We start from the raw sequence: 11,567 nt of genomic DNA on the forward strand, positions 1-11,567 counted from the left end.
TGCACTCACCCCCTCCCAAACACTTCCTTCCATATCATCCTCCTCTCCACCTTTTCCACTCGTATTCTCATCCCATCTCTGCTCTCGTTCCCAACCCTTGCGTCTGGTTCCTCCTGCAGTGTGTCTGTGTGTCAGTTTGTGCGTCTGCTGTTTTTAGATGCGTTCAAATTTAAATTTCTAAATATTCTCAAAACCACTAAGAGAAGGTTGCCACTGAGGTGACACAGTTTAAAAAAAAACTTGCAAGAACAGATGATGTGATACTTGCAAGTGACGTTTCTTCCCCGTAATGTAGTTTAAGAAAAACCTCTATGTACTTTGGACAAAATTGCACTGCAAAGAAATGTTATTGCACTCGAGTGGAGTTTTAATGGCAGATGTTTTAACTCGGAGATGACAGTTTATGACCTGACGACAGATGGATTTTTTTGTGTTACAGAAAAGGAGAGTAATGTTTCACGGCCTTGTGTGGCGATTCTATGGGTTACTATACTATAACTAAACCTCAAAGCAGCTGCAGAATGCAGACAGTTAAATTTGGTCGACCAACTCACACACACACACACACACACACACACACACACACACACACACACACACACACACACACACACACACACACACACACACACACACACACACACACACACACACACATCAACGCACACACACACACACCAACACACATAACACTCATGTCCAGCTGCACATTGTCCCTGAAATCTATTTCAAGAGGTCAGATTGTATTACTCTGCCAATATAGCTGCAAAACTCTAACTCTGACACTTTTCTGACCACAGCCTGTTACGTCACTGAGTGCTTTATTAATTTCGCTCTTTCCATTAAATGTATATTAACCACTCCCCGGTCTCACAGCCTACCATAAAAATACCTCAAGTATGGAGACACACAGCGCCGAGCTATAACTTTCCTGCTCGGTCATCTGATCATCACACTGGCTGCTGTGCTGGAGGCAGATGAAGCTCCAGGTTCAGATCTGTGCAACTTGCTCCAGAACCAACTTTCTTTCGGAAAAACACCATCCTGATAATATTCTCATTCTTTGACCCTGCACTTGTGGTCAGGCACAGGCACAGGTTAATGGGAGTTGACCAGCTGGAGCCAGGGATTTTTTACGTCAGTGTGTGATGTTAACTGCTACTGTCCCGTCTGCTCCGTCCACTATGTTTAGTAAAGAGAAGGAGGTCAGCCCCGTCACAGGCTGCTGTAGAGATACAGTTGTTTTTCTGTCTCTTTCACACACACACTCACGCACGCACGCACGCAAACACACACACAACCACACACACGGATCACATTCCAGACAAAGAAGATCAACGTTTTTAACTGGAAATACACAGCATGCAACTCAGCACTAAGTGATTTTCAGTTATATCGTACGGCCGCCGTGTTCGTGGTTGTCATACAACCTCTGTTGCTGTTACAGCCATTAATCACACTGAGATGTAGCTCGACAGATCCTTCGACCTTCTCTCTGAACTTGCCACTGTGACACAAAAACACACTGAAGAGAGATTTCTTGAATTCCCACAGCCAGCACAGAGCCCATGCAGCCAGCTGATGTGTGCCGCTGGAAACACATGCAGCAGTAATAATAATAACAGGCCATATGGTATTTATTGAGTCATACAGAGGCACTCTCGTTTGACATAAAGTTTACACTCAGCTGCACTCACTCCACAGACCTGTTATCGTCACTCAGCTCAGACAGACACATGCAGCAGCTTCTTTTTTTTTTTGTCGGCACATGACACAATAATACGAGGGGATGTGGAGTTGAGCCAAATGTACCCGCTGCCGCCCCATGGGCACCTTCACTGTGCAATTACAGCAGCCTCATGCAGAGATAATACACACATTAGCTCCAGCTCATATACATAGGCATGCAGGTATGCACGCACAAACACAGATTTGTGCACACAGAGGGGGGTATGTTCATTTTAACTAGGGGATAGCAGGGAGGTAATTTGCTGTATTGGCAAAGATTTTTCTGTAAAATCTTTTGTTGGGGTGTGGTGGTGGATTCAGGAGTTGTCTTTAATTACCCTTTTTTTTTAACACTCCCCTGAACAATGTGCACCGGACTGCACCATTTCTCTGTCATGCTCGGACAGACTAGACACATTTGGTCAGGCATGCATTACAACAGGAGCACAGAAACATGACTGGTGGAGGGGAAACCATGAGCGGTGGAGGCAGCAGCACCTCAGACAGAGAGAGAAGTGACGAAGGAGCATGTGCAGTTATGTGTGCATTCTTTTTATTGAAACAAAAAACAACAGTACAGTTTTGTGGTACTTGACTTGAATGGAGCCATTTGAAGCTGCTTTATACTTGATCTACTTCTAGGGCTCAACATATACACCTGAAGTTAGTGGTGATTAACTTGCAGAATTCAATTCTACATAATACTAATATTTATGTGTGTGATAGATGAAACCAGTCTCAAGCACTTGTGGTTTACATGGTATTAAGACTGAACTGCTGCAAGATTAAAATTATGTTGACATGTTAATGCATTAATCATAATAATCCCATAGATATAAGAATATATCACTCTCAAACATAATTCACACTCATTTTGCATTTAAATCTATTTTTAGGCAATATTCTATCATAGAGTAGAATCATTGAAACTGAACTTTAATGCAAAGCTGTTACTTGTAGTATTCTAAACTGTTGGTTACTTCTTCTTCTTCTACCACTGCACTGCTTTAACTCAGAGACACAAGACAGAAAAAACTGATCTGGATCTTATGATGCTAAAAGAAGTCAGCCCTCAGCGAGAGGCCGGCAGTGCAGAGAATGAATGGAGGCTCAGTGAGAGAGAGAGAGTCCTACCTGTGTTGGATCAGAGAGCGATAGAAGCCGCAGCGGAGGATACAGATCCACTCACTCCTCTCTTCCTCTCGACTTTCAGGAGCTGTCTTTTGCAGCCTTATCAGCCTTTATCCCTCTATCCTCTGTCTTTATCTCTGTCTCTTTCTCTCCTCCTCCTCCCTCCTCACTCTCTCAATGTATCTCCTCATATTACCCTCCTCTCTCTTTCTCTCGCTTTCTCCTCCCCCTCCTTCTCTTTTCTCCCCCTACCTCTCCTTGTATGGAAAGGCGGTGAGCTGCCTCTCTCCTCTCCGCCACTGTCCCCTCTTCTCTCTCCCTCACCACTTTCTCTCCCAAGTCTTTCAATGGCTGTGTAAACTTCAGCAGCTCCTTTATTGACTATAGGTTATCAACACCACATTGGCCTTTAGTAACACACAGCACTCAGTATGTCCTGGCCTCTGTTCTTTAGTGCACAATGTCAGAGGTGGGGGGTGTAGAGTTGCTGAATAATGGCAGTAAAATCAAGGGGGAGAAATGAGGAATAGGGCTTTTACGCACATGGTGGAGTTCGGGCAGAGGCAAAGGCTTTTTTTTATTATTTCTGTGGGTAATTCACTGATTGGACAATGAAGAAAATCAAAGTGGTTTAACCCACCCCGCCCCCCTTCAAATAGTTCTTCTGTCCTGTGGCAGATCCAGCTGTGATCTCAGCTGAGGAACCCCTTCTCTTCAGGTCAGAGTGTATGTGTGTGTGTGTGTGTGTGTGTTGTATGTGCGTGTGTGTGTGTGTGTGTGTGTGTGTGTGTGTGTGTGTGTGTGTGTGTGTGTGTGTGTGTGTGTGTGTGTGTGTGTGTGTGTGTGTGTGTGTGTGTGTGTGTGTGTGTGTGTGTGTGTGTGTGTGTGTGTGTGTGTGTGTGTGTGTGTGTGTGTGTGTGTGTGTCAGAGATGTGTGACCACCAGTTCCCACAGCTGGTACACACATGGTCAACCAGGGAGGTTTCTGTTACCGGCCGCAACTCACTTATCAACGTGTCAAGGCTTAGACTAAACGAAGCAGTGTTCTCATGTGCGTATGTCTGTGTGTGTGTGACAGGAAATTTAGTTACTTTACTGATTATTATCCATGGCTATGACGCAAGGAAGCAGTCAGCCTATATTTCATCAAACAACACACATGCACCGCCCGGTCCTCCCTGTGATCTGGTGTGTGTGTGTGTGGATTAGGCAGTCAGTCCTTGAAGCCTGCACCATCAACTCAACCTGGCTGACATCAACCAGACCCCGAGAGACGACTCTGAAACTGGAGAAGTGCAGACCTGTAAAGCGCCTCGGCCACGTCACTGTGTGGCTCGGCCGTGCACCTTCAAGGAACGAGTGGAGACGAAGAGGAGAGGGGGAAAGGAGGAAGAGGAGAGGTGGACGAAGTGTGGATTAGGTTACACTTTGTTCTTTGTGTCCTACAGTCATAAACAATCAAATAAACAATTATATCCTCTGTCTGTCTGTCTGTCTGTCTGTCTGTCTGTCTGTCTGTCTGTCTGTCTGTCTGTCTGTCTGTCTGTCTGTCTGTCTGTCTGTCTGTCTGTCTGTCTGTCTGTCTGTCTGTCTGTCTGTCTGTCTGTCTGTCTGTCTGTCTGTCTGTCTGTCTGTCTGTCTGTCTGTCTGTCTGTCTGTCTGTCTGTCTGTCTGTCTGTCTGTCTGTCTGTCTGTCTGTCTGTCTGTCTGTCTGTCTGTCTGTCTGTCTGTCTGTCTGTCTGTCTGTCTGTCTGTCTGTCTGTCTGTCTGTCTGTCCATCGAGCTAGTTCTAAAGTAGATTACAGAAAAGCAGACTTGCTTGCTGATTGATGACAGTGAGCTCAGTGCATCACTAGCACACTGTCAAATACACTCTCTGTGTGTGTGTGTGTGTGTGTGTGTGTGAGCACAAATCTCTCAAAATGTGAACTTACACACGTGGCTGCAAACCAGGAATCAAGTATTACTTTGATTGCACATACATTATCATACCACACTCTGCAGTGCACACACACACACACGCACACACGTACTAAGGTCACCAGATACAGCAGCAATATAGCTACAGGTTGCCTGACTGACGCAAATCTCCAAGATGGTTGAACGTTCTCTTCCTGTCAATCACACGCTCACGTCACTGTTTTACTCGAGCCAGGTGAGTGAAGCAATGAGAGGAAAACCATGAGCTAATCACAGATAGTTTGGCCGGGGGTGTACCAGCTCCGGTGTCTCGGCTTCACCGCTGCAAACTTTTTTAGAGCATTTAAGACAGACAGACGGACAGAGAAGAGGAAAGAGCAGCATTAAGAGCAGATGGATAATATTGACTGTGAACTGTGATCCAATATTAGAAAGGAGAACGGAAAAAATATACAGATGGTTTTGTAGCACAGTTGTTAAATTGTTTTTGTGTCCTATACAAGGATGAGGCAAGAGTATTCTGCATTTGTTTTTTTGTCAAAAATAAGATAAGAAAAGACTAAAATCAACAATCTGTCAGTGCATCTCTCTTATTCGTCTGATATCTCCGTTTATATACACCGGTCCACAAACAACACACAATGGTTGCATATGGGATATAGGTCAAGGGGGAGATCCAGGGATGGGGTCAGATGGGGGGAAGGAAGAGCCCCTATCCCGTCAGTACTATACTAGCTAATAAATAGGAACGTTTTCGAAGAATTTTTGATTTTCTAAGAGCTATAAATCTAACAGTCAACAATTAATGACTTAAATATGCACCTTACTGGCACAGTGCAGGGATGTTGCACATACAATTGGCCCCTCTGCGCATATTGAGCCTCTTAGCCTTCCAGTGTCTGGAATAATATTGAATCATACCGAAAGACAACTAAAGACAAATATTTACCCACTCAGCTTTGGGGTTGGCAGTGCGATCCCTCTGAGTGGGACAGGCCGTCCGTCTGGAGACTAATTCATCACACAGACATTGGAACACACACATCCTGATCTGTCAGACTGTTCCTTCTCCGCACCGAGACTCAAATCAATTTTATTATGTAGATGTTATCATCGCTGGGCCTATTCAAATGATCTTACGCAACCTTTGACCCACCTGAAGCTGTTTTCTCCCTCTTTCTGCAACCATTCACTAAAGTCAGGATACGTTACCTATGCAGGATGATGGTGATTACTGACCCAGCAGCAGTGCGGGAACCAGTGCTCTCACCTTACTGGTTTGACCACCGTCTTCCCAGAACTGCTGAAATCTCTGAGAGATTTGAGCCCACCTCATATCTCTCCTCTTGAACTAAACAAACAAATCAAATAAATGTGGCTGCACGGCATGGAGGCTGACAGGGCAGTGGCGGTGGGAGAGGTGGATGATGCTCCCCTGCACGATGGAGCACATTCCAGAATCGGTCCTGGGCAGAAATGGGCCGAAATGCATTTGAAGTGCGTGTGAATCAGGTTTGTTAAATACTGCTCACATCCTGGGCCTCCTTCAACTCTGCACAGTTCTACACACGCTGTTATGTAATACTGAACGTCGAGTGTCCCTCACATGGCTAGAACACCATGGAGCAGTATGTTCGGTGATTTGCTCTTTTGTGGACTGATCTCTCCGTCTTTTTAGTCCTGGCAATGGTCTCTAGACTCAAATACAACTACTGATGGTCCCCAGAGGATATATATAATTTCTTGTCTCTTGCACACAATGAACTTTTTGAGCAACTTAAAAAATATACTTTGATTGGAGACAAATTAGTTATATTAATGTCCAACTATTTACTTAGGTAAAGTATCTTTTTAATTATTCTTTTCTCAGTTTTCTAACGTCCTCCTCAGCTCTACGTTGTGTTGCTGCTCGTCAGCCGCTGTTGAAATGGTTCATATAAAGATGCCAGGCAGGGGTTAACTCAGTGCTTGCTTGAACCAATAAATCTGCTCAACATTAACATGTTAGCATTCGCTTTGAATGTTGGCTTGCTAGTGTTTGCTTTCACTCAAAGATTGAGATTTGCTAACTTGTTTGTCTTGTTAGGTAAATACATGGCATTAGAAGCCCAGTGACAGTCCTGTAACTGTTAACAGGGAGCTTTGATTTACTACTAAACCTTCCTTAAGAAAGAAGCAAGTTAAATGTGAACATTAATCACTCAAACTGACAAATTGCCTCACATGATGTCACTTGAGTTGGCGCTGGTCGGGCTTGAAGACTGTTGAGTTGTGAAGTTTCAAACCTCTCTAACACGCTCCCCATCTCTGCTTGAGGCCGGAGGCTCGACACTACATCAGCCACAATGAGCATATATACACCCGATCCTCGAACTGAACTGCTCGTGGTTGAGTTGCATTGTGGGTACAGTGAGTATCAGGTTTAAATAGGAAAGAATATGTGGAAAAAGACAATATCCCTAGTGCAGCTGCATCAATTTGGCTAATTTTAATTGTCCGTAATGGGTCCAGCAATGGAGAGCGGTGCTTAATGACATTAGTGGAAATTAAAGGACAGAAAATAATCACAGTTGTTGCACAATCTGAACATTCGCGACAGACGGATCTGAGGGTCCCAGCCTTCAGCCGGAGCTGCACCAGCTCGATCCAGGGAGTGGACCTCACCCCTCAGTCCCTTCACTCCATTTTAAGAGCAGACTCCTGGTTCCACGCATGTGGAAGCAATTTTGGGGCTGATAATACTCCACCCTCCCCTGCCCTGTGGGTGTACACAGAAACCCTCTTTCCCGCACTCCCCACCTCGTCCTCCCACTTGTAAAGCTGTGCCTGTTCTGGCACAGCACAACCCCCCCTGCTTTATAAGAGAGCTGACAATCTGTGGTAGAAAACTATTTAGTTAATGGTAAAAGCAGAGTAAACATAGCTCATGTCCTCAAGCTGCTGAGTGCAGTCACTGGGAACTACATAATGACAACTGGCATTAATCGTGATCAAGTCGCTGACCACGATAATCAAACAGATACTTCTTCAAATTAAACGAGCAAAGGCAGATTGCACAACACAAAGGATTCTGAGCACCAGGAGAGAGAGTGCTATCTGAGAAGTTAAAAACAGCAAAGGTTTCATTTTTTAGATTTTATTAAAATACGGTGTGGAGTTTACCATCGGAAGTTACCATCACAAACATGATTGTTTCTAATAAAAAAGTAAACAAAACAAAAATAAAGCTTAAGAGCCTAGTTACAGGAGACATTTTTTCATTGTTTGTTTTTTCTTTTTGCAGTCTGGTGAAAGAAAAAAAAAATCACAATGAGAGTGAGTGGAAAAAAAACATGTTCACATGTTGTAAAAATACATTTCCCAATTTTAACATTACACACAGTCACTTTCAAACATTCATTCATTCATTCCTTGTTAGATGGTTAGATGTCAGTGCTAAAAGAAAGCAAAACAGAAAAAGAAGTTCAGACCTGTGCACGAAGGGGGATTGGAGGGTGAGGAGTTTCCACAAGATCAAAAAAATAAAGGAAAAAACGCAGGAGGCTGTTCTACATTCTGAGGGCAGAAAACTTGGGATGAGGGACACAAGACAGAGGGCGACTGCTGGAGGATATGTGTGCATTTGAACCCTGAGAGAAATAGTGACCGATTCTCACCGGAATTTCTGTTTTTTTTTTCCTTTTCCTTTCTTTATTTTCTTTGAAAGACCACACCAGTGTCCGCGATGCCCTCCCACTATGGCAGCACTGTGAAAGACACTTAAAGTGCCACAGAGAGGTGGTGGTGTGTGTGTGAGTAGGGAGGGCCATTCTCACACCCAAGAGTGAAATATCAGCTGTGGCTTTGTGAGCATACACACTGTGCTTATCTTTTAGCCTGTGCATGTACACTACCGGGCTGACTTAACTATTAAAAGCTCAGAGACAAAAAAATTATAATAATAAACCTGAATGCACATTAAGAATTCACACTGGAGTTATGATCCGAAAATGGTCAAAACAAGGCTTAATGTGGTTCGTTGCTAAAGAGAAATGCAAGGTGCTGCGGATTGAGGCCTGTCGGGGTCTGAAGAGCTTTTTGCGGAGTGGCCGTGATCGTGGCCCGTACTTTGTGACTGGGTGCGTCTCCTGACTTCCCCTGCTGTGGTCAACTGTATTAAGGCAGTGAGTGGTTCCATGGCGACTTTCTATAACAGCTACTTTAACAGGGAGAGAATAAGTAAGGCCCAGAGGATATCACTTGGAAAGGACAGTTGGGATAAGACAAATTATATATATATATTTTCTTTTTTTAAATCACCAGGAGAGGGATCTCTTGTTTTCTCTGAAATGTCTCAGTACAACATGTAGAACACAGACAGCATATTCATAAAAACAAAATCCTACAATAAAAACAGAATGGTTTTCATAACTGTGCACTGCTGAACTGAAAAAAAATATATATATATAATCATCATCATCAACAGCAAAATTTAAGATTACTATAATGCTCATAATCCAAACTATGGGGGTTATCTTTTTTAAAAATATATACTCATCACATGACAGAGGAACCTAGCATCTCAGGACAAGGACATGCTCCATGTCTCTCAGACTCTGAGGGAAAAACTGTACATCACTGGAAACTGACACGACAAAAATGGCAACTCGAGTTGAAAACACTCTGAAGGGGGAGAAGGCCGGGGAGCAGAGGGGAAACAGCATGATGACACCAATTTTTTAAGCCAATAGGGTTTCCCCTAAAAAAAATGACCTCACATGCACTAAAGATTAGAGCAGCTCGACAATAAAGAGGGGAGGGAGGGGGTAAACAAAACAAAACAGCATCTACAACTACTGTTCTAAGAAGAACTAGCAGACCACGGTGACCGCCTTTTGTTTTTTTCTTTTTCCTCATTTTTCATTTGCCAGTAAGTTGGAGGTTGAAACACAGCAACTACAGTCTGAAGTCTAATGATGGGAAAGCGTTGTGCTGAATCTTCCACAATGAGGAAATAAAGCTAAAGGGAAATAGACACACACTGGTTTTGAAGCCTGAGTATTCAGTGACCTATAACGAACCTACAAGAGTTTGTCAATTTATTTCACGGGGCAATGCTTTTTTATTTATTGTATCATTACTGCTACAATTTCACAACCCTTCTGGTGAAGAACAATAAAGAAGTATCTAGAAAATCTGTACAAAAAAATAAAAGGGTATGCACGGTACATTCAATATCTGTTACTGAGGTACTAGAAAGGTGTTCCCTTGACACCAGGGCAACAGCGTTAAAGAGTTACTCCTAGGGACTTTTCCTTTGGAAAGACAACAGCTTGTTATCATAGCAGGGTGAGGGAACATACAAACACTCATACAAAACCACCGGCAGGCACGCAAACACACGCACACACATGCGCGCACGCCACTGTCATCAGTAAAGCCAGCATGCAACAAACGCTGTCCCCTTGCTCTCACAGGGAATCTAATCTCGACTGTCCCCTCCCGCTTAAAGGAATTGGTGGATGCATACTGGTTGATGAGCAGATGTGTGGGGTCGGTGATGACACAGGGAGAATAGTGGAGGGTGGGTGTGGGATTGCAGAGTGGTGGAGGTGGTGGGGTGCGGTGAGATCTTAAAGAATAAGGCGGTAGTCAATCCCTGGTCACCCATCCTGTGTTCTGAATGTCGGCAGTGTGTGATCATCACTAAAGCTAACTCGTAACTGTCCATCTGTCTGTTTGGGAATAGCTCTGAGCGGTTAGACAGTGCCCTCTGCTGGTGAGGCCCCTGTCATGATTCCTTTTTTGCAGCGAGAAAAAACTGCTGCATTTGATACTATATGTGAACCATGTGTTCAGACCCAGCACACAGCTGTGGCTGCTGACATGATAGAAATTCATGCCTAGGTGCAGTTTGATATGAGTCTTTCAGCCATCGGGTCAAGACAGAGGAATCCGTGGGGGACAACACCTGTAAACACAGGGCTTGAACAAGAAAACTGAGACAATGATCTGGTATCTCACTACAACAAGGCTGTTAACTAAAAACCATGATCTGAGCAGATAAAACACTTTAAAGGTCTGGGAGCTCTCTGCACTGACAGCGTTATAAATCCCCCTGCTGACCAAGCCAACGACAGAACCAGGGAAAGAGCTCAGGGTATAACTGGGCTCAGGGGTGGATTGATGCCTGATGGGGAGAGACAGGATGTACTGGTTGGGATTCTGTCTGATTTACTTAAGTAAAAATTTTCCCCCATGTCAAGAAACGTAGAGGAGGAGAGAGAAAAAAGAAAAGAAGAAAGTGAGAGCAGTAACATGAGCCATTAATGTACAAAGGGGGGGGGCTTCAAACTTTCTGCCTCTGCCTCTACTGGTCAGAGAGGGACTGGAGACTGTAAAGGTCTCATGTCAGAAATGCTTTTTTTTTTTGATTTTTTTTTGATTTTTTTTTAACGAACAAAAACATTAACACCTAGAACCACAACAGAACAACTTTTCATTAAAACAACAGCCAACTAACGAAATAATCCAATCCGTGAATCCTTGAGAACAGAGTTATTGCTGACGTTGTGAGGAGGTGATGGTGGGTCAGTGGATGACATGAGGACAGGGATGGAGGGATGGAGGGATGTGTGTGTGTTCTGGAGGGACGGGAGTGGGATGGGGGGGGAGCTGGGGATGGGTCACTCCTGGGCTGGTTATGTGATCTGAGAAACAAGACTGTGTTGATCCACGTCAGGTCAAAATGGTGCCGCCCGATGTATCCGAGGGTGGTGGGCTGTGTCTGATGTTGGGGGGTGGGGGTT

This window comes from Limanda limanda, chromosome 10 (genome assembly GCF_963576545.1).
Source record: "Limanda limanda chromosome 10, fLimLim1.1, whole genome shotgun sequence".
In the NCBI taxonomy this organism is placed as follows: domain Eukaryota; kingdom Metazoa; phylum Chordata; class Actinopteri; order Pleuronectiformes; family Pleuronectidae; genus Limanda; species Limanda limanda.